Below are 24,808 nucleotides of genomic sequence, written 5' to 3'. Positions count from 1 at the left end.
TTTATTCCCTTGAAATTCAGTAACTTTATTGTAATAACATTATTTTTAACACTGACATATTTTTACTATTCCATATACATAAACTTAAATAACTTTTGCCATGGCAACTTACTTTTTCACTATTATTAGGGATGTTGCAGTGATTTGCCTTTAGAATATTTCTTTATGTTCTGTTCTAATTGTTAGTTTAAGAAAATCTCCAGGAAGTGGAATTTGATAAAATGGAAGAAAACATACACATAAGACTCAAGTCTTTATATTTGGAAACTGTCTGACCAGTGGTGGCCCATGAGCTATGGTCATACATGTTTTAATCTCAAGTCCAGTCACAGCTCTTGGTACATTTTAAGCATCTAATAAACTAAGTGAAAGGAATGGGAGAAGGAAAGTGAGAAGAAGTTAGAGAGAAGGGGAGTTGTGGGAAAGCAGTACCGTCCACTGGAAAAGTTCAGTGCAGCTTCAGAAAAGAAGTGGGCTAGCTCAGAATGAGCACGGACAGAGAGGCTGAGGAAAATGAAGCATATCAGGCTGTTTCGATGTGCTTGCAAATCTTGCTGAAATCCTCCTAGTCATGATTCAACAGGTCTGGGGTAGAACCTAGGGCTGCATTTTAACAAGCTTTTTAGCAATACTTCTAAAAATATTTAGCAATGCTGATGCTATTGGTCCACGAAACAGATTTGAAATAGTAAAAAACATGTGGTTATACTAAAGAAATAGGTATCACAAATAAGCTTTGGATCATAGTAGCCAACTGAATGAAAGGGGTAATGGAACTGAAAATTAGCAGATAGGAGCAAATGGATTGTGAGTTTTATTCTTCCTACCTCCTATCCTCCCTGGCACATTCAGCTGAAACCATAGCTCAAAGCTGATGGGTGCTGTCTTATCACTATTTCATGGCAACCGAAGGCCTAGTTATAGATCTTGTCATTAAAGTGACATAGAGGAACCAAGCGTTATTAACCCTCTCAAACTCATTAAGCCTAACTCATTCAAATTCAGTAAGCAGTGACTACCAGTTCTTGGAGCATACATCATCTGAACACACTTCAGACAGAGAGTGAATACATACAGAAAAGAAAGGTGGTTATTCAAAATGTGAGACACTAACTCTATCCAGGGAAATGCAGACAAAGGGGAAAACAGCCTTGACAGATAACTAGTGGCTAATTCACTCTGTGTCCCTTCCAGTCACCATTACTGTTGGAACACTGACAGGAAGAAGCCAGCATTTCTGGAACTCTCTCAGTCATTACATTAGGGCCTGGAAAGGAAGATATAGCAAAAACTGAAAGGACAGGAGTAACTTAGGAAGGCTGAGCTCAATTCTGATCTCGGGCGTTTTGCCAGCATCCTCTCCTCCCAAGGTTCTCAGAAGGCTTTCTAGCAGGAAGTCACTGCTTCCAAAGCTTATGAGATCACCAAGGTCATGACCAACTCCTGTGAGGAGGGAGGAAGAGTGCAGACAGCATTACAGCAAATCCAAGTGTCCTGTGCTTGAAAGGTGAGTCTTTGCGAAGGCACTTTCAATGTCCTCAAGCATCTATTAGAATCTAATTTTAAAGTTCCTATCAATCTCTGTCTTGTATGTACTATGTGAAGCCAGAATATGGGCCATGACTACCTAAGGTCAATCCCCAGCACCCCACTCACCCCCAGAAGGCCAAACATAACAATATACACTTGTAATCCACGTGCAGAGGAGGAGACATCTGGTCACCCAGTCTACCTTAACTGGGCAGCCTTAGGTACCAGAGGTAGACCCGGTCTCAAAAGTAAAAGGTCGAAGGCACTGGGGAGCACCAGAGTTCGACTTCAGGTCTCCACAAAGCAGTACACACAGCCAATATCAAGAGTATTTAATGATGACGCTTGACCCATTTCTATTTTATTTTTTTTTTGTTTCTTTTTCCTAACCCTAACCCTAACCCTAACCCTAATTGACCCATTTCTAGAAAGATGATTCCTTTAAAATTTATTGCAGATAATTTCACTGTATTTCATGTACATTCCCTTCCAAACTTCCAAATTCAGAAGTCCCAAGAATTCCAAATAAATAATCCATGAAGTAAGATTTCAACAACAAAATTAAATTAAAATTAAAATTAAATTAAATCATTCTATATTCAAGACATTTAAACCCCAATGGGTCCTAGGCTATGACACACAAGAATCCTAATCTAGTTCTATACAGTCTAGATCCAATTTACTATATCTCGTTTGTCTCTTTCTTTGTTTTCAATGTCAGGATCAATCCCAGGGCCTCAAAAAGACTCAGCAAACACTCAACTACAGCATCACAGCAAAGCCAATCCCCCAGCCCAAGAACAGAGACAAAAAAAAAAGAGGAAGAGGAGGAAGGAGGGAGGGGGGAAGAGGAAGAGGAAGAGGAGGAGGAGGGGGGAGGAGGAGGAAGAAGAGGAGGAAGAAGAGGAAGAGGAGGAGGAAGAAAAGGCTAGACAAATAACCAGTGGCTAATTCTAATTCTGTATCAGTCGCTATCAAATCATTCCCCAACCCTCCCTCTTCTCCATTGTTTTCACATTGTTCCATTATTCTAAACAACTGTACTCATCTGTCAGTGATGATTCTGACAACACCAACCTGTCTTTCCACTTTGCTCTTCGTAATACAGTACTTAATCTAGAAACAATGGCAGACAAGTTAGACTGCATCGCTAATCATCAGTACTTTTGTAAAGGATTTCTGAGACAAGTTCTCATACACTGTAACCCATGCTGGTCTTGAACCTGCTATGTAGCATAGGTGCTAGGATTATGGGTGTGTACACCACATCTGACTAACTCAAAAACTCTGTCCTCATAGACAACATGTATGAGTTTGCCTGTCTCTTGGGATACACATATAACTTAACACTACTGCTACTCTTGCACTTGACATTTGGGATATCTCTCATACCAATAAGTGTTTCCCCCATCAAGGTAAAGTAGACAACAAGTATAAATCACCTCAACAAAAATGTTGTTCAATTATTATTTGATTTTTAAAATTATCAGTGTCAGGATGTGGAGTATGGTCCCAGACAGGTAAGGAGTTTTAATTAAGGAAAAGCATGATTAAAGAGCTGCTTTCTAAAGGTTAACAATCAGTGTTGTATCTGACTAGAATCCAAGAAATAAGCATCATAGAGAAGATCAAAGAGAAGCAACAATAGAGAACACGAGAACACTACTAAAAGGTGATTTGGAAAGGGGTTTTTTGAATGTCAGAGCCATGAATTAAAGCGAAAGTCATAACATAATGGGAAGCAGTCCCATAAAAGAAATGAATGAAGTAAACAAGGAAATGAATGAAGTAAATAAGGAAAGTAGAAAATCCATGAGTGCTCTAAGTGGTGCTCCAGCTAGGAGCATGAATTAAAGGATGCGTAGGGACAAAGCGCACAGGATAGTCTGATGGGACCAGAAAGACAGCACAGCGGAAGGGTGGCTATCTGACATACGAGAGGCCCTGTCCAATCCACATCAGTAGTGTTAAAGATAAAAAAAAAAAGTAATTTTATAATCTGATTAACATATCTTAACTCAATCCTATTCAAACTTCTAAGATTAACTAATAAAGACAATTTAAGGAGCTAAAAATACGGAGGTGGGGTGGGGGGGTTGTTTACAAAAAGTATAAAACTTTAAAGTACAAAGAATACATTAGGGTCTGGAAGAATGGCTCAGTGGTTAAGAGCACTGACTACTCTTCTAAAGGTTCTGAGTTAATTCCCAGCAACCACATGGTGGCTCACAACCATCTGTAATGGGATCCCGTGCCCTCTTCTGGTGTGTCTGAAGACAGCTACAGTGCACTCATAACATAAAAGAATAAATAAACTTAAAAAAAGTTAAAGAGAAATGTAATAAGCATTTTACAACTCTAATGAAAAGTACATAAATTCAGCAAAACAGGAAATTCAGTTAAATTTGAAGTATAAACTACACAACTAAAAAATGGCTTTTTGTACTTAGTCAATTCAATATTTAAGAATCTACTGTCAAACAAAAGGGGAGAATAGAAGCTGTACTTGAAACTATCTGAAGACACAGGCAGAAAACCAGGGAGCTAGAGAGATAACTCGGCAGCCAAGAGCGAGTGTTACTCTTGCAGTGGAATCTAGTTCAGTTCCCAGAACCCACTTACAACTTCCTGTAACTCCAGCTCCTTTAGGGTCTGTTGCCCCAGCCTCTGCCTCCAGCCTCTGCGGACACCTGCAATTCATGTCCAAGGACACACACGCACGCACGCATACTCACACACACAAACACACACACACACACACACACACACACACAAAACCAAAAATAAAATAACTATTTTCTTTTTTTAAAAAAACCGTCCAGTTATGAATATTCTCATATAGAAGTCTTTAAAATGATCATGCAGGCATTTTGCTACTTCTTAGCACATACCATAACCAATCATATCTACTATCCAACAGAAAGATTCCCAAGTAATAGTCAGCAGTGCACACTCCTTCCACTCCACAGCATGCGTTCCATTTAGCCAGGTCTGAACACCTCTAATAACTGACTTGCTTTCCTGATAAAGCCATTATTAAACTCGTGACAACATTCACTTTATGGATAATTTATATTTCAAATGAGCTTAGTCAACTGTGATGCTTAAAACCTTGCCATGATTACTGTGGGCTCCTTTCATTTATTTCCAACATTAAGTTTGTTAGGGTCCCTAAGATGGCTGTGTGACTCTAAACTCTGAACCCAAGCCTAGGGCCCATAAGGTAGAAAAACTGACTCCTGCAAGTCGTCATCTGACGTCCATAAAGTCACTGTGCACAAACAAACAAACAAACAAACAAATCTAATAATCTTACAAATGTGCTGTTTGCTTCAATGTGGGAATATACAATAATACAGGCACACAACAGGGAGCTGCTTTTTCCTTTAGAAAAAAGAAGCCAAACTGCGAACTGAGTTGTTAAGGCACCCCTACTGCTATGCCTGTCCTCTTTGACTCGCTAAAAATATATTCAAAAGACTTGGAGTTGGTCCACATAACTATCGACCTGATGCTTCTATTTCATCCGTTGCCCGAAGTGTCTCAACCTGCCTAAACTATATCCTAACTGTTCGCTTTAGATTTTCAAAAAGTGTTTTTCAGAACAGCATGCTTGATTACAATACTGTATAAGTCAGGGACTGTGCTCAGAAGGCCACTGTCTGTGCTAGGTTGTCTTGTGTGGCTGGGATGATCGCCATAAGCCCAAGAGCAACTTGGGGAGGAAAAGGTTTACTTCACCTTACCATCCAGGGCATCCAATGCATGAGCTTAAGGCAAGAGCTTAACGTGAAACCACAGAGAAATGCTGCTTACTGGCTTTCTCCTTCTGGCCTCTACCTCCTTGCCTGCTTATCTACCTTTCTTACAGCACTGAGGCCCTCCTGCCTAGGAGGGTACTTCCCATGGTGGGATGGGAAGTAATTACCGATCAAGAAAATGCCCCACAGATATGTCCACAGGTCAACCTGCGGGATGCAATTCCCCAACTGAGGTTCTCTCTTCCCAAGTGACTCTTGTTTACATCAAGTTGACAGCTAAAGCTCAATATGCCATCATTTACATCAGTCTTTACAACCACCTGAAATCTATTATCACTTGTCTACTTCCTCTTATCACAGCTATCTCACAGGCAAGGAAATACCTAAAAGTTGACAGTCATATCAGACCAACAACATGCCATGATCACTGAAGAGATAGGCTTGGACACCATGTGTAGTCTGGTCTACTATCATAAAAAATGTCCCCTCTTGATTTCTTCCTTTAAAACTAAAACTTCCCTTACGACTTGTCTCATGCACATACAAGAGCCTCACTGGGTTCCCTGTGCTATGAATTCTCACTTACAAACCTAGTGGGGTCTTTTCTGTATACTTGTCTAGCAGTAACTAAATAAAAAGCATCAATGTTGCCAACTAGTATCTCTTCCTCAAATTTATTCCAAAAGGAGAGTCCATCTAGAAAACATTCAAAAACTAAAACCACTGACTGGTTCCTTAACTACATCTTATCATGCACAAGAATTTCTATTATAAAGCATAGTTCAGAGAGGAAGAAAAAAACTGGAAAATGAAGGAAAGGAATGGTCAAGGAGTTTCTAGAATAAATAATGAATTGCTGGTATACAAAAGTTCAAAATGGCATTAAGGCTTATCGCTTTCCGTGTATGCATGTGTGTGTGTACGTGTGTAAGTGTGTGTGCATGCGTGCCTGTGTGATACCTTTGTGAATACACACATCCATATATGTGTGCAGATGTGGGGGTCTAGGGGAATGGAAGCTCTAACTTGATATTAGGTTTCTTCGTTGATTCCTCTCTACCTTTACTTACTGAGGCAAGGTTTCTCACTGATTAAGGAACTCGCTGATTCTAGTTGTCTACCTAGCCAGCTTGCCCTGGAGATCCCTGTCTCTGCTTCCCAAGTACGAGGACTTCCCAATACCAGGTGGCTACAACACCTGCCCAGCTGTTATGGAAATTCTAGGGATCTAAACTCCATTCTGCACCCTAGTAGGTCCAAGCACTTCATCCACAGACCCATCTCCTTAGCCCCAACTTTCAGTCGAAAATACACAGTATATAGTTTTGAAACATGAAACAAACATATCAGAAGCCCAAGGAAGAGAAAAGCATGGCCTACCCCACAAATGTGTTGTTCCTGTTGATTATCCACACTGTGCTTTCTGCTTGCTGCCGCTCTGTGGCAGATGGTACACGCTTCAGGTAAATTACTTATGGATTCCTTATAGGCCCAACTTCCTCAGAAGTTCAGTTCAGAGGGAAGAAATACCAGTTTGAGCAGGCAACAAATATGTCTACATATTTAGAGAAAACATTGAATAAAATAGGCCCGACTTAATTATTTTTAATTTTCCACACAACATTTCTTATAGTCCAGAATCCTTATTAGTTTTTTGGTTTTAGTTCTCAGAACAGGCAATGATCATTTCCTTAGAGTTACCTCCTGGGCTATTCTTGACCTCCCTAGGCAGGGCGTCCCTTGATCTCCAAAGCCCCTAAAATGTCCTGAGAGGCTCTGAATTACTTTTCTGCAGAGAGACACAAAGATTCCTGTGTCTACATGGACTCTCAACTCATTCCAAGTCAGAGCTTTCTATTTTATAACCCCTGTTGCTTATTATAAAACTCAAAGAAAGCATAACACTATAAATAAGGGAACCAAGACTGCTTCACAGGTTATACCCCCTGATGCAGAGTTTCAATCATTTGTGTTGCTTTGGGGTCAGACTTTTTCTTTTTCTTTTTCTTTCACGACTCTCAAATGTTGTTTAAAATCCAAAGGTTAAAATAGTGTACTAAAATACAATTTTCATGACTACTTTATTCTTTATTAAGCCTCAGCTCATACAAAGGCTCATTCATTTTAAACTGCTATTTTTAAATGTGCCTAACTCCCCAACTCATTGCTTAGAATATGTTAACAATTAGGTATTCTCTTCCTCTGGAATAAAAAGAAAAGTTCGGAATTAGTTTCTTTCCATCTAATTTCCTCCTCCCCACCCCAATTGCCATCCTGAATATCAACATTATTTTAAACTTTGCTGTTATCTATTACAATAGCTTCATTCATAGGTCATTCACAAATGTCTTTCTGAACATTTCTGTGTGCTGTATGTCTCTCAGGAATCCTATGTATTACAGGCTTGGGCCCTACTGGGCAGTGGCAGGATGTTAATGAGGTAGGCCATGTGGAGCGATTGGTCCTGTAGGTATGAGAATGTGTCTTTTAGGGAATTGTAAATTGGAAGCTTTGTCACATGGCTAGCTTTTGTCTTCCCTCTCCCATCTGAATAAGGATCTCTGGCTCTAAGAATTTCAATTATCAACCCTTTCACCACAGATCTTGGTTCTAATCATGTGTTCACCTTTTAATCGCTACTCTTATAATGTTAGTACTACACACACCTATCCTTACACTTCTTTTTTTTTTTTTTTAATTTTTTTTTTTTGGTTCTTTTTTTTTTTTTTTTCAGAGATGGGGACCGAACCCAGGGCCTTGGGTTTTGAATGTTTTATATGAATATATATTTCCTTTTTAAATTGGAGTTTTTTATTTGCATTTCAAATGTTATTCCCTTTCCTGGTTTCCTGTCCATAAGCCCCCTATCCCATCCCCTCTCTTCTTTAATGAGAGTATTCCCCCTCCCCAACCATTCCCCCTCCCCACCTCCCCAACCTGACATTCCCCTACACTGGGGGTCCAACCTTGGCAGGACCAAGGCCTTCTCCTCCCATTGGTGCCCAACAAGGCTACCCTCTGCCCACCCAAGGCTACCCTCCATTCTGTAGCTGGAGCCATGGGTCTGTCCATGCATACTTTTTGGGTAGTGATTTAATCCATGAGAGCTCTGGTTGGTTCATATTGTTGTTCTTATGGAGTTGCAAGCCTCTTTAGCTCCTTTAATCCTTTCTCCAACTCCTTCAATGGGGACCCAGTTCTCAGTTCCATGAGGTAACCCAATCACAAAAAAACCACACATGGTATGCACTCACTGATAAGTGGATATTGGCCCAAAAGCTCAGATTACCCAAGATACAACCCACAGACCACTTGAAGCTCAAGAAGAAGGACGACCAAAGTACAGATGCTTCAATCCTTCTTAAAAAGGGGGAATAAAATTATTCATAGGAGGAGATACAGAGACAAAGTTTGGAGCAGAGACTGAAAAAATGACCATTCAGAGCCTGCCCCACCTGGGGATCCAGCCCATATATATACAGCCACCAAACCTAGACAATATTGATGAAGCCAAGAAGTACATGCTGACAGGAGCCTGATATAGCTGTCTCCTAAGAGGCTCAAGAGATCTTGTGTAAGTCAATATGACAAGTCTCCACATGATACACAGCTGATACTCCATGGTCTGAAGTACATGCAGGTCATATCAGCATGAACCTCAAAGTGACTCTTATTCCAGAAGTAATAATTTTCACAAGACTCCAAATATCATTAACCAGGAGGGGTGATCGAATGTTCAGAGCTGTCTCTACTTGACCCTTTGTCTTCTCAAACCATCAGAGTTATCACTTTCTTTCAGGACCTAGAGATTGCCATATTTTCAACTGTAAGAGATGACCAAGCAAACTAACAAACAACAAATGGATTGGTTTCCTCAGTAGCTTTTTCTGAGAATGGACTGGACACAGCGAGACATAGACTGGACATCGATTCAGGGAAAGCCCTGCCTATGGGCAGAGGGTTGTATCCTTCAGGAACCAGCAGCCCCTCATGGGACTCTTCACAGAGGGACCACAAGCTCTGCCAGCAGCCTTTTCCTCTCACATCCCAGTACCTCAGTGCATATGACAGAAGGCATCTTACCCTCAGATGAGAATGCGCATATATTAAATTGCCAAAACGACAATTTACCATTTGATTTAGACACTTTAAGACTTACGGCTTATTAAAGTACTGACTGGACACAAGAAGACTCTATGAACTACAGAAGAGGTCTCTACTTCCACCAGTCAAGTCTGTGTGATTTTTTTTTTTGCAATGAATGGAAGTTAAAACATGTGAAGCAATAGGCTGACTCCTCCATTTTGACACATGAATATTATTACTCCCACTAGATGGGCCTCAGGTTTAATATAGCTTTTTGCTTTATTGTCCAAAACAACGTGTGAGCAAAATAAATGGAAACTTAATAGTAGAGTAAAACCCAAAACTCCTAGTAATATAACACCTGGGGTTCCTCATACCCAGTCCTGCCACCGAGTTTAAGGAACATTGCTAGCATGATCTCATTAATCCTTAGAGCACCCCATGAGAGGAGTGGGCAGCAAGCATTTTAATCCCCTTTATAAGATGGAAAATAGGCTGCATAACTCTCCCCAGTACTAACTACCAGCACGCAAGCCTATAGTTACGCAAAAATTGACAGACATCTCATAAACTGTTGACTACAGTAGGCCACTTTAAAGAAAATGCCTCTGAGGTGAGATGGATTTCAGTAAGGCTCTACATACTATATTGTCAGTCTCATTTCTCAGTCTTCAAAGTCTATAATGATCTGTCAAAGTAATTTTTAAAAATGCATACTTCCTATGATGGCTAATCTTAACCATCAGCCTGACTAGAAGAGAAATACCTCGAAGATTAATAAGACACATTCTTCCATATATCTTTGAGGATATCTGCAGAAACAACTGGCATGCGGGCCTGTAGCTGAGGGATACAATTTTACAAAGGAAAAAGCTAACCACCATAGACCTGTGTGTGTGTGTGTGTGTGTGTGTGTGTGTGTGTGTGTGTGTGTATGTGTGTGTGTGTGTTTATGTGTGCACACGAGCATGGACACGCGCATCATGAAGTAAGCAAGTTTCCTCTGGCATATCCTTCTACTGTGAGTTCATGCTTTGCCAAAAACCCAGAAACATGGCATTAGCCTGCCATGGAATAAAACTCCACATGCTGTGAGTCAAAATAAAGCTTCCCTCCTTTTAGTTTGTTTCTCTTGGGAATTTGTCATAATAATAAAAAAACTAAAAACTGCCCTAGACTTCATGAAACCATTTAGGACTATGACTGTGCTTCTAAAACACAGTCTCTTCAAGTTCTTAGCATTAAGAGGAAGGTTGCCAAAGAGAGACCCATTGGGTTTTGGCCTATAGGAAAATTTCCTTGGCACTCCGTTTGAATAGACAGTCATTTAAAATCTATGTTAGGGGCTAGAAGAGAAATGGCTTAGTTAATAGACTGTCATACAAGCATGAAGCCTGGAGTTCAGATTCCTGGAGCCATATACATAAAAGCTTCCTGCACATACACAAAGCTAACTCTAAGGATGAATAGACAGCAGACCCCTAGAGCCCCACGGCCAGCCTAGCTGAATCCATGAGCTACAGGTTCAGTGAGAAACCATGTCTCAAAAATTCATGCGTAAAGTGATCAAGGAAGATGCTCAACGCTGACTGACCTCCAGCCTGCGAGCATTAGAGGTGTATAAAGATGATATGCAGATTGTGGGGGAAATCATTTGCTCAACCTCAAAATTAAGATGAGGTGTGGGAGACGCATACAAATAAATCCTCCAAGATATAAGGATAAGCACTTCCAACAACAAAGATGTTTGGCAAGAGGCTGGAGAAAAATCTAAGCCTAAGGCACCAGGAGGCAGAGGTCATAGAATAAAGAGTGTGAGTTCAGTCTAGTCTACACAAGGTCAAAGCAAAGCCTGGGCTACAAAGCGAAACTCTGTCCCAGTGAAGCAAGAAGATGAACAAGAAAAAGACAATGAAGGAGAAAGGAGTGAGAGGAGGAGGGAAAGAAAACAGAGATGGGAGGAGAGGCAGGAGAAGAAGGAGGAGGTGGGGGAGATGGAGGAGAGGGAGGAGAAGGAGGACATGGAGGAGGAAAAGGAAATGGAGAAGGAGGAAGAGGAGAAAGGAGGAGGAAAGAAGAGAAGAAAGAGGAGGAAGATGAGGGGGAGGAGGAGGAGAAATTAAAACAAACAAACAACCACCAAACTTAGCTCTACACCTTTAAGGAACTCAGCAAACAGCAGTGAATTGTTCCAGACACTAACTCCCCATTCTTAGACACTAACAGTTCTCGGCTTAGGAATAAATAGGAACCTATATCCATGTCCCTCCTGCTCCTGAAACTGCAGAGTATGAGGACCTTCCTGTTCTCCCGTTTGGGAAGACTATCCCTGGAAAGAGGTAATCGACTCACTGTTCCCTTTGTGAGGTACTGTGCCCTGCTCCTGGGTTCTGGGGGCCACTGATCTCAGTGACAACTGCCTCCTAGTTAATCCAATAAGTAAAAGTCCTAGCTCAGAAAACTGCTTCCAGTCAATTATAACTAATCAAAATAGTCTGGTGCTGAGAACACTTTTACTAGACAATAAATGTTATATGAAAACTGTAAACATTATTTCTACGACAGACGATACATATCTAAGTGCATTGTTCTCATTCAAACAATCACCACCACGGGCTGGTCATCTAGAATCCCTATTCTAAAATAACCTACAAGTGATTATTCATTAACCGTATGGCCTTTGGGAGTGGGAAATGTATGGCAGGTAGCAAAGGGAAACAAACAAAAACAACCTCACTTCCCCAAAATAACTGCCCAACCACTGGCAAACCAACCTTTTTTCTGACATTTGCTATTGGATTACATACGAGCTGCAGGATTCCTAGTTAGACCTTTAAAACATGTCCTGTGTCCTACCTGACAGCATCCTAGCATGCCTCCTGCCTGCCTGCCTGCCTTCGCAGAACAGTCAGTGCCCACTTTGAAAGGGTAGAAAATTCTTCCCTAGGGTAGTACTTTGAGAGTTAAACAGTTAAGGATGAGAAGAGATCATTTCTAACTGCCACATAAACAACAATTATCTGCCCAAGGGCGTGCACTCTTTAATGAGAACATGCAAACCTTATATGCGTTTAGGCAGGGATGAATAAACACCAGGATCCTCCTGGATGACTCTGAATAAGGTTGTCCCTTTTAAGGTTCCTGATCAAAACCAAGAAACTGCCCAGTTTAATGGGTGGTTTTCTGCTGGTAAAGTTTGAGGTAACTCACTGTCCACAGAGAGCTAGAATCCCAAACTCAGGGTGGGGCGAAACATCAGAATAGAACACAGGTGCTACCACAGAGCAGCCGCTATACCCACTGGTGCCCGATACTGTACCACAATGGATGCTCACCTCCATGCTCTAATACTGTCATCTGGATATTGGCACATCACATCGGTCCTTAGAACCAATCACCTGAGAAAATGGAAGAGCTGACCTGATTAGCTGATATGCCCAATCTGATAACAGAACTGAAAAGGGAAACGCAAGCACTAACTTCAGGGAAGGAAAGCTAAGCCCGCCTCTCACATTTTGTTAGAGCATCTGGACTCTAATAGAGGACAAGGGGCTACCACCAAAAAAAAAACAAAAAAAGTACTTCCTGCCAATACAGGACTTGAAAGACAGTTTTTATTTGCAAGATCTTTTCTAGTCTGTATAATAATATCAAGAGTTAAAAAAACCATGCAATAAGACAGTTGAGCATAAAAATGCAATATGAAAGGCTGTATTGTACTAAACAGAAAAAGAGATATAGATCTTACTGACTTAAATATAAGAAATGGATAGTTTATTTCCTAAACTTATTTCAATTTTAAAAATGATGTTTGTTCAAAAGAGCAAAAAGAGATAGTGTCTCTATTGATTAGGCTCCTACTTTACTTATATTCTTACAGATTGATTTTTCTTTCCAATTTGGGCTTTTAAAAACCAAGTGGGATTGGTTTTTCTCTAAATAAAATAGTATTTTAATATAGAAAATATAACAAAGGAGAGGATATAATAAACTGTCATATTCAGTAACAATACACATTTTCTTGCTCAAAAGAACACAGATGTAATCAAAGAGTAGAAATTAAACAGACTTTAATTCAATATACCTAATTCCTCTGAAAACTTGAGGGAATCTAATAATGTAACAAGATACAAAATAAAATACCAGGATTCCTTCTTTTGAAATATGGAAAAGGCATGGCTAGGAACACAGTTCAAGGGACTAAATATTTAGATTGCCTAAAATTCTTGGGTTGAAACCCTAGCCCAGTGATGACATTCAAAAGATGGGGCCTTTGGAAGGTGCCTAAGCAGGAGGCATTTTCCCCACAGTTCTAAGGGCTGCAAGTCCACCATCAAGGCGGCCTCCAGTGAGGGCACTCTTCTCGGCTCACAGATAGCAGCCCTCAGTGGCTTCCCTCACAACTGCTGTGTTCTCACACTACCCTTCCTCTGTGCACTCGCACTCCTAGTTTCTCTTCTTCTTAGAAGAACACACTGGTGGATTACTGGCCTGTAGTCTTTACATCTTTTTACTCTACTTTCAATGTTGGTTTTTAAGTGCTTTATCCTCCCTTCTAGCCCACCTCTGACCAGAGGTACTGGGAAAGAAAGGTTATTGGAATACAGAGGAACTGGACCTGTTTAGAAATGGTTTTTGGAACAAATCTCATGTGTGCTGTCAGGAAGTTAGCAGTAAATTATAGGTCAGTGCTGGCAGGTCAATCCATTTGTAAACACTTCACAGACTTACCAGCAGTGCAGTTCAATAGGTAGTGTTGGGATAGCAGCAGCAGTGGCACAACCTACCAGGAACTGCCAGGCCTCCGTTGAATAGGCACGAGTCAGCAGGAGGGATTTGGACCAGAAGACAGAGGTTCTTCGCTGCATTTGATGGTTTATATATGCTTGGTCCAGGGAGTAGCATTATGAGGAGGTGTGGCCCTGTTGGAGTAGGTGTGTTACTGTGGGCATGGACTTAAGATTCTCATCCTAGCTGCCTGGAAGCCAGTCTTCTAGCAGCCTTCAGATGAAGATGTAGAACTCTCAGCTCCTCCTGCACCACGCCTGCCTGGATGCAGCATGCTTCCTGCCTTGATGATTATGGACTGAACTTCTAAACATGTAAGCCAGCCCCAATTAAATGTTGTCCTTTATAAGACTTGCCTTGGTCCTGGTACCTGTGCACAGCAGAAAAACCCTAAGACACCATGCCTCTCTCACAAAGACGTGAGATCATGAGGCATTGTGGAGCTGCTCTACCAGCAAGCCCCCTCACAGTCTGCTGAGTCCATTTATACTCCATCCAAGCATCGTGTGTCCTCTATGAGTCTTGCCTTACCATGTGTCTTGTCTCAGCATATGAGTATGTCTTAGCAAAACTTCACAAGTCTGTATTGGCCCACATCACTGTCAATCAGCCTGAGTCTGTGGAAACAGCAAGAAACTGTAGCCCACCACCAGAAGTTTTGGGGTATATTTCTCTCTATAGAGTCGCAACAAATCAAGCTCAACTATGCAACATAAGGCAGACCAATATATGCATGTTGTTAGCAAAGAATCTTTTATCATGTGACCATTTACGTGCTTGTTTTAGCAGAATGCCTTTTCACTCGTGTCTGCTTCAGCCAAATGTTCCTTCATGAGTTTGTCTTAGCGAAACATTCTTTCACCTGTGTCTATTTTAGCAAAACGCTCCTTTTTGTGTTTGCCCCAGCAAAACACCATCTGACATAACTGACTTTCTAAAGAACCTTTAAGTTTTTACTTCGCTGCCCCGTTCTAATCATCTCATTTAACCTTATCTTCAAGTACAGTGATTATACAATGCAGTGGCTCTCACACTGTGACACTTTAGTACCGATCCTCACGTTGCAGTGACCCCCACAAGCATAAAATTATATTCACTGCTACTTTATAACTATAATTTTTCCACTGTTATGAATCACAATGTAAATATTTATGCTTTCCAGTGGTCTCAGTTGACCCCTGTGAAAGGGTCATTTGGCTCCCAAAGGAGTCCCGACCCATGAGTTGGGAATGCTGATATACTGAGTTATGATTTCAATGTTACAAATTTTAGGGAGAAGTAATTCAGTTCATCGTGGATCTAACCTTAAGGATACAAAAAGCTGCATCTAAAAAAGAAGCTGATACTTCTCTACTGCTCTGTAAGGCAGGAGTGAACACTGCAGCATAGCAGAAGACAGCAGCTACAGGTCATAAAGAAAATGTGTGCCAAAACGTTACTTCCCTAAGGCTTTCTCTAGGGTAGGAATGAGCAGTCTGAGCACTGATTACTGTCCCTTACTCGGGGTCACACTGGTATTTGGCAAGTAAACTCCACAGCTACCCAGCCCAGCTCCTCCTCTATTTCACAGGCTGCGACATCATTGAGAAAACACCTGCACTACAAGTGGAAACTTCAGAAGAGTAAAACACCAACAATCAACAACGCCATCATCAATTTTTCTTATCTACCCGTTGCTTCCCTTCGCTGTCAGTTATCTGCATGAAAGGCCGAGGAAGTCGGTGGTGTAAATGAAGGAACAGGCTCCCAAAGACTTCTTCAAAGCGACCTATAACCTACTCATACTGAGCTGTTGTTTGGCCCAGTGCCTGGGACCTGATGGGCTTCAGAATGTCCTGGAAGTGAGTTAACTTCCTAGACAAGGCCAAATGTAATCTATGTCTTTCTTTCAAGAGGGGAATGGCCCAGGGAGAGGAAGTTCTAAGAAATAAAATCAGGGTTTCCATCACCAAGTCCTGTGGCCATCTGACAAATACTTATGGCCAAGGGAACACAAATGGGAGTGAGCAGAAGGGGAGTTTCCCTCATCTGGATAGTACATTCTAGAAAGAGGATAAACAATCAAACTCCAAGTAAGGAAAGAAAGAGAGCAGACTAGGGGGACAGAGGATACAATGGGTGCTACTGGAGAAACAGTGGTCAAGGGACAGTTTGCTTTAAACTGGAATAAAAGCTCAGAAGGCCTGAGAGTCAGGACACCCAGTGGGTCCTGCAGTTTTGAGTACGGAAAAGTACTTCCTTGTTTTAACTGGGAGGAAAGAAAGGCTGGATCACAGCGCTAACTGAAAACAACCAGCTGCAGCGAAAGGAAAGTTAGAAGGTCTTTTTCCCTTGACTGCAAGGAGAGCAGTTACCGTGGCCTGTTGTCGTGGCGTTAGGCAACTAGAGAGAGGGGCATCCCAAGCACCAAGGTATCAAGAGAAAGTACCAGTGAGGAGAAGACAAAAGGGCCAGCAGAAACTTCTCTCCCTGGGGTGTGTGACAGGTAGCAAGCAAAGCTTGAAGCCTGAGGAAGAGGAGAAGGTCTCTGTTAATTTGAAAAAGGTCTTTGCCTATACCCTACCCATTTTCTCTGTCACTGGCTGTCATAGGTTTTTACTGCTGTGACAAAACACCATGACCAAAGAGCAAGTTTGGGAAAAAAGGGTTTCTTTGGCTTACACTTCCATATCACTGTTTATCTTTGAAGGAAGTCAGGACAGGAACCCAGACAGGGCAGAATCCTGGAGGCAGGAGCTGATGCAGAAGCCCTGGAATATGCTGCTTACTGTCTTGCAATACAAGGCTTACACAGCCTGCTTCCTTATAGAACTCAGGACCACCAGCCCAGGAACGGCACCACCCACAATGGGCAGTGTCTTCCCCCACTGATTGAGAAAGTGCCTTACATCTGGATCTCATGGAAGTGTTTCCTCAACTGAGGCTCCTTCCTCTCCCATGACTCTAGCTTGTGTCAGGTTGACCACAAAACGAGCCAGTACATTGGCTCATCAAGATACCTACTGGAATAAGTAGAAAAATCAAAATATAAGAGCAGCAAATTTCTCAAGCATTCCAAATATCACATTACACTATTTCTAGGTAGCCATTCTCTGAAATGCTCATTCTTTTTGCCAAAATACAGGTTCCACCTCAACCTAACTTAGTAGCAAATGTGATTGAATTATCTTAAAGAAGGAATGACAGAAGTCAATCAGAAAGATTATAGGCATCCACCTGAAGCTGAGGCTCCAAGCCTGATTCTATGCTGTGCTCACAGATGGGAGCCTACCATGGCTGCCCTCCAAGAGGCCCAGCAAGCAGATGAAAAAGTCAGATGCAGATATCTACACCCAAGCAATGGACAAAAGCTGGAGACCCCTGTGGTCGAATTAGGAAAAGGCTGGAAGAAGCTGAGAAGGAGGGCAACCCTATAGGAAGGAGGGCAACCCTATAGGAAGACCAGCAATCTTAACTAACCTGGACCCCCGAGATCTCTCAGACACTGAGTTACCAACCAGGCAGCTTGCACCAGCTGATATGAGGCCCCCACACATAGACAGCAGAGGACTGCCTGCTCTGGCCTCAGTGAGAGAGAAGGACCTAACTCTCCAGAGACTTGGGGCCCCAGGGAGTGAGGAGGTTTAGTGAGGTGCAGGGTGACATCCTCTTGGAGATGGGGGAGGAAGAATGGGGTGAGGAACAATCAGAGAGTGGACCGACTGGGAGGGGGACAACAACTGAACTGTAAAAAAGAAGATTAAAGAATACTAATAATAAAAGATGTAAATAAATAAGATTTCATGAGCAATTATCCAAAAAACAATTATAGGCTATGACTGCCATGTACAACTACTAGCAGGTCAAATGATCTACTACAGCCTTTTGTATATTATCTCTAAGACTGAACCAAAGATTACCAGATAAGAAGCATTAAGACTGGCTCATCAAGTAAGCTAATACACATTCCTTTCCATAAACACTTCCAACATCTTTTAATCTAATATTATTAGTGATAGGAAAATAGGTGTGTTCATTCTGCTGTTATATCAATGTATAAATAATTTTATAAATTGTACATAAGGTCAAAATCCTCCTTAAAGCACAAACAGCAAACAGAAAAATATTAACTACAAATAAGTATGCCAAAAATATTTAAATCTTAACACATACTCAAGGAAATGTAGGTGAGCCAAGATTTTTCAAATAATGAATAATATCATGGGTTATTGGGAAATGGGCATTCGATCATATCATGTAGATCAAGTCTCTTATAATCCACTAATTACAGGAATAAAATGCATATTTACTTTCACCTACCACTTACATGTCTTAAAAGTTTCCTAAAAAAAAATAAGTATTATTATTGAATTATATTATAATGAAAAGCTGAAAGTAAGTTTCACTATTTATGTAAGGGAAAATCTATAATCAATCATTATAAAGCTTATACTGGGAAAGTATTTGCAGTGCATATAAAATACTTTCTTTAAACTGTCAATGAAAATCATTTGAAGGGCTGGAGAAATGGTTCAGTGGTTAAGAGCACTTGCTGCTCTTACAGAGTTTCCAGGTCCCCACACTCACACCAGGCAGTTCACAACTACATGTCACTATAAACTCCACAGGACCACATGCCTTCTTACAGTCTCCACAGACACAGGCACAAGTAAGATACATACATGCCAGACCTCACCTATACACATAAAAATAAATAAATCTATTTTAAAATCATTTTTAAAACAAACTCTCCAATAGAAAAAAACTGAATAAAGGTATAGCTATGGTTTAAATTTTTCTCCTACAAATCTCATGTTGAAATTCAACTTCTGTGTGACAAGAATATTAAGAAGAAGGGCAGTTGGGGGCTGGTCTCATGCGCTGTGTATTCATATGCTGAGTACTGTGTCCAGAGATCTGGTCGCTGCCTGGACATAGGCACTGTTAAGAATCTACCTCAATGTTGTGCAAAAATTGTTCTCTGTCACTTCTGATTGCTTAATAAAGAGCTCAACAGGAGAGAATAAGGCTGGACCTCTGTCCCAGTGAGAGATCCTGGGTGAAAGGAAGAGAGAGGCAATTTTACTTGAGAGGTTGTCATGAGAGAGTCGAGGGGGACACACACAGATGGAGACAGAAGAGCCAGAGAGAGACTAAGATGGCGGGTAAGGCCACAGAGCTAGGAAGCTGACAGGAAGTAGACCAGGCCAGCATGGTAGGATTAAAGTAAATGAGAACCCTGCCCAGCTATCATGCAAGAAGTTTGTTAATAAATATGCCAGGTCTCCATGTCATTATTTCAGAGCTAGGGTGGGTGTAGAAAAGCCCAGAACTTTAACAGCAGGCCTTTAATTGATGGCTAGGTCATAAGAGCTATATCCCTAGTGTGGATTAGCGCACTTACAGCAAGGGTCACTAAGTAAAAGGAAGAGCTCAGTATGATATACTGTCTAACGCATGCTTGTCTGTCTATTCCCATGTCATAACTCAGCATGAAGGCCTTGTACCAGGTACAGGCTTCCAGGGCCACGTGCCAAATAAACTTCTATTGTTTACAGATTACCTGGTCTGTAAGTGTTATACCACAGAAAATGGGCTAAAGGAATTTAAAGGAAAAGTAGCACAAATGACCAGTAAGCATATTGTTCACATACCAATCAGTCGATGCTGACGGTATGCAGGGCATACCATTTTTTAACACCTTATGGGCTGTCACAACTGAGGTTTCGCTTGAAAGAGGAACTTCATGGTCTGACAGTGCAAGTGTTTGTTGCCATGAGAAATGTTTCCTAATATCAGGACTGTCTCAGTCCTCAGTCCTGGGACAATGGCTACCTGATCTCTTGACATTTGACACACAAGTATGAGGAGTCAAGACCACATCTCCGGGATGGTTATCATCAAATCTTAGACGTCACATACTTACAATACTATAAAAGGAGAGCCTATAAATCTCTCCAGGCCTTATTTTATTCAGGTATAACTGAGACAGTAACAGTCTGTGATTCATAAGGATTCTTTAAGGACTAAATAAACTTATAGTACAATATGAGGTCCACATCGCCAGCAGTAAAACAAATAACTAATTTTATTATGTAGTACTTAAATTTATCATCCAATACAAACTAGTAGTACAAGAATATTGCTGTTTATCATTGAAAAATATCTGTACACAATGAAACTGTCCATCAATAGTGAACTAGAAAATTAAACCAAAGCATATAATGAATGTCTATATGGTTATTATTGTGAGGTAGCTGTATGCAGATTGATAAAGATCTCCTAAATTTACTGTGTTATATGTATGTGGGCTGGAAGTACTGGGTATTTAGCTGAATTTATTTATTTTAAAGATAGAGAAAACTGTATATTATCCCTGTTGTTTTATCAGAGATGAGTAGATAACAATATATTCTAAATGTGCCATCTATGAGGTTGACTGGACGTTTGGGGTGTGTGTGTGTGTGTGTGTGTGTGTGTGTGTGTGTGTGTGTGTGTGTGTGTTAAAACCTGAAGAGTATAATATGTGTCTTAAGAACAAATGGTCTTATGAGACAAGCCATCTGAATCCTAGTCTGAGTTCAGGTATCACTAGCTGTGTTTTGGGATATATTTAAATACTTAGCCCCAGTAAAGCAGGACTAATGTTAATGCCTACTTGTATGGTTTCTCTGGGAAGAACCTGATGCATAAGAGCCTTTACTACAAACTATGCAATCAGCTAGTTACGTGTTTTATTGCCAATCATTTCATTGCAGCAACCTGAGTAGAAAGACAATAGGCCTTTGTGAAATTTATACTTAGCTTTATTTGGAAACACTGAAACACAGAGATTTGTCTTTTCAAAATACAAAATTCTATTTCATATGACATGTGTATAATGCATCAAGTGAGAAACTCTAATTCAAAGTTTTTTGGACTTCAAACAGTAGAGACTCATAGTTTTATTAAAGTTATTTAATACAGGGTGAATAAGCATGTAAAAAGTTCAAATATGCACAGAATGTTATCAGTGGTTTCTCTGGCAGATAGATTATAGATAATTTATACTGTTTTCTTTCCCTTATCACTATTTTCTGATTTTTCTAGAATATGTATTGCTTATCTAATAGTAATTTAGCTGTCACTTTACTTCCAACCAGAGAAACCGCAAAGGAAGAGGCCAGAGATGGGCTTCAGAGTGAGAATAGGCAAATCTTGCTCAGAGAAGTAAGTTAGGTCCCGTGACATTAACAAGTACAACAGCAAAAGCAAGTCAGCAGCTAAGCCTGCCATCACCTTTGAGTCAGGTCCTACCTGACCCAGGAGAAGTCAGGATTTAAAGTCAGAATGGAGACCTGGTAAACGTTCTAGGAGTGAAAACTGAGAGCACAGCTGTGGCTGAAGCTTGCTACAAGTCCAGAGGGCACGGTGAGCAAGGTTGCTACAGCAAACACGTGCACATGCTGCTGGGTTTCAACAATTTTCACAGCAACAAACCAATAAGAGACTGAGCAAACTGGCAAAGAATAACCAACACATGCAATCTGCTCTGTGACAATCAGTTTCTGATGTAACCTGTCTTAAAATGCCCAGTGCTGAAAAAGAAGAGGTATCTAGGACTTGAGGCAGATACAGAAGTAGGAAGGAAAGGGGAGGTTAGCAGTAGTGTTTTAGTTTGCCTCTTCTCTCCCCGGCATGACATAAGGCAGCTACTTAAAGTGATCGGAATACAACAGAATCATCAAACCCAGACACAGACATAGCAACCTCAAGATGGGCGGACACTAAGGGAATGGAGCAGGAGGCAGCAAGGAAGGGATGCCCCTTGTCTCCAGCATGGCCAGGCCTCACGAATGCACCAGAAACTGTTCAGATCACTACTTTACTGTGACCACTTCCTAGAAGCCAACTTTTAACTTCATCAGCCTACTTTTTCTCTTACTGTCTGTCTCTTTCCTTTTTCCTCCCCTCCCTCATTTTCCTCTCCCCACTGTTAACTATGCAAAGGAGCAAGAGACCTTGTTACCATAGAGGATTAGACAGCAACAAGCAACTCTTCCTCTAACAAGGCAACCCTTCTGTCTAGGCTGAGCCCTGCCACCTCCCCAGTCCCCACCTAACCTCAGGTCCTTTCTAATCTGCAAGACACATGGGTAAAAAGAGGATTTGCAGATCTTTCCCTGTCTCTAAACTCCGCAGTTCTACAAAGTCCAAATGAAATCACTGAACATAAGAACTATTAGGACATTGTAGGAAGGAAGCATAGAGCCATCTGTAATTTATATCTATTGTCAAGAAATAAATCCAACTGGAACCTATGCTCACATTTTAACTTTCATACAATATAAGTGAAAACAGAGTATCTTGCCTATAACTCTGATTTCTACAGCGCTCTTTGCTCATAATGTGTAGCTCTTACATAAAATCAGGTGAGTTTTAGCTTAGGGGAGCAAATTCCTATTTAACAAGAGGATGCTTGTCATTCGGATCAATAACGTCAATAGTTTCTTATACACACACACACGCACACACACACACACAATAGATGTTGCAGCCTTGATATAGCTATTATCATACTTATTTTTTCCATGAAAAAAACAGTTTTAGTGTTTTGCTGTTAACTTTTTATTACAGCTTTATACAAATGAAACATTCATTCTGGAGTTAAATGAATCATGCTTTCACCAATCAGTCATTAATCAAGGTGATACCATCACCACAGACTTGCCTACAGGTCAATCTTTAGAGATTTTTCTCAATTAAGATTCCCTCTACCCAAATATGCCAAAGTTAGTGTCAAGTTATCATAAAAAAGAAAAGTAATGTCCCATCCACTGAACCAACCAATTTAAAAAAACAAGAAAAAAAATCTAAGAGAAGAATTTGATCATTTGATGAAACAATTTTCAGTTCTTTAAATGAAGTAACATTTCCATGTTATCTGAAAGTACTACCTCAATAAAATTTATTATTATTTATTATTCTATAAAACAGTCAAAAATAAGTTCTGGAGGTGTTTTTCCTCCCCAAATATTAAAGTATTATAACAATGTATTTCATTTTACTAGAGTCAATCAACTATAAAATACTGTGATTTGAATAAATACTTCACAATTATAAATTAGTACCACTGTTTTAAAGTGGTACTTTAAAACATTATTAAAATAATAATATTATTTAAATAATAATATTATTATTTAATATATTATTAAGTTTTGCTATCAATAACCTATCTCATCTTACCACCAAATGTTCTGTTTAAAACTGGACTCAGCCCAGCACTTTGGCTCATTCCTGTGTTCCCAGCTTTCTAGTAGTCTAGGGTAGAAAGATGGCGTGAGCCTAGGGCTGACTAAACAACAAAACATGACTCTGTGTCAAAATATAAATATATGCAAATTAAGGGCTGAGATTTTTAAACACCACTAAACAATAAAATACATGGCAACATAGCAATGGACCTAAAATACTTGCTGCATAATGATATCATAAATTCATTTATTTTGGTAAATTGTGGTGAGCTGACATTGATTCCAAGAGGTTTGTTTTGAAAAGAAACAGACATGACACTTTCACAGGAGAGCAACTGAAATTAGGTTAACATGAGAGGTCTTGGAAAAACTGCAGTAATGGCTAGGTAAAGATTACTGCAGTTAGAGCTTCAATTATAAATTATAAAGGTTCCAAAGGCACCCTAGAGGAACCTCATATTTGGTCGCTTAGTAATTTGTCTCTATTTTATTTCATTCCTATTGTGAAATACTGAGTACTTCATTTGGATAACATTATATTTACAATAACTAGTTCATTTAATCCCCTAGTACGCTTACAAGGCTGATACTGTTACCTTTGGTTTTCTATTAGAAACTATTAATACAGCCACCAGAAACTCCAAAAGGTCTACCTGATTCCCTACTTCACTACCCACTCCTGCCCAGCCCGCTCACCACACTGGCACAAGATGCTCAACGTCGGCCGAATGAGTCTCGCCGCATCTTTACATTGGCAACATTGCGTTTGCCTAACTTTAATCAGCAGCTGTGCTGGCTGCCACTGTTTTTGATGAGGTGACTAATCAAAATGCCATAAAGAACTAGGGCCCGTCAACCTAATCCAGCCATTTGCAAAGTAAGTATCAAAAGAAAGAAAAGAAGTAACCTTCAGAGGAAACTGGACTGCAGTAGGGTGAATAAAGACACTGAGTGAGGAAGGAAAGGAGGCAGGAAATCAGCTCACTTCTCAAGCCCATGCTATTGTGTCTACTGTAATGCGGCCGCCACAAGCATACTGTAATGTTTATGCTGTCTCTAGTAGAGCTTACAGTGACTTAAGAGTGTGCCAAATGCGCACAAAAATACTCTGCAAATTACACTGAGCACCAGAGTACAATTTAGCAAAACATTTTATTTTTAAAAACCTATAGCACTTCTGGTCTTACCATATACTTTAGAAGCAAATCCTTGAAAAGACTTAGCTTAAAACTTAAAACTACCCTTTAGGAGATCGGGCTCTCCCTCTCCCAGCTGCTATCATTTACCAATAGGGTCTCAGTCAAGGTCTCCCCCTCCATGATGGGACTCTTCTCTGGCTTGAGTCTGTGAGGGCGGTATGTGCAGTTATGGTATGTGCAGTTATGGTATGTGCAGTTATGGTATGTGCAGCTATGGTATGTACAGTACTGT

At 40.5% G+C, this 24,808-nt stretch overlaps 1 protein-coding gene across 21 annotated transcripts in view; it reads right to left on the bottom strand.

Moving 5' to 3' along the window:
* Psd3 (pleckstrin and Sec7 domain containing 3) overlaps window positions 1–24,808 on the bottom strand; it is a 557,293-nt gene that overhangs the window by 344,212 nt on the left and 188,273 nt on the right. For 2 of the 21 annotated variants that reach the window (XM_087588282.1, XM_087588295.1), the window contains exon 2: window positions 14,109–14,299. The gene's annotated coding sequence lies outside the window, so the exon portion shown is untranslated. 21 annotated transcript variants of the gene reach the window in all.

This window comes from Rattus norvegicus, chromosome 16 (genome assembly GCF_021556685.1).
Source record: "Rattus norvegicus strain SHRSP/BbbUtx chromosome 16, alternate assembly SHRSP_T2T, whole genome shotgun sequence".
NCBI lineage: Eukaryota > Metazoa > Chordata > Mammalia > Rodentia > Muridae > Rattus > Rattus norvegicus.
This window is presented reverse-complemented; position numbering and strand designations above follow the sequence as displayed.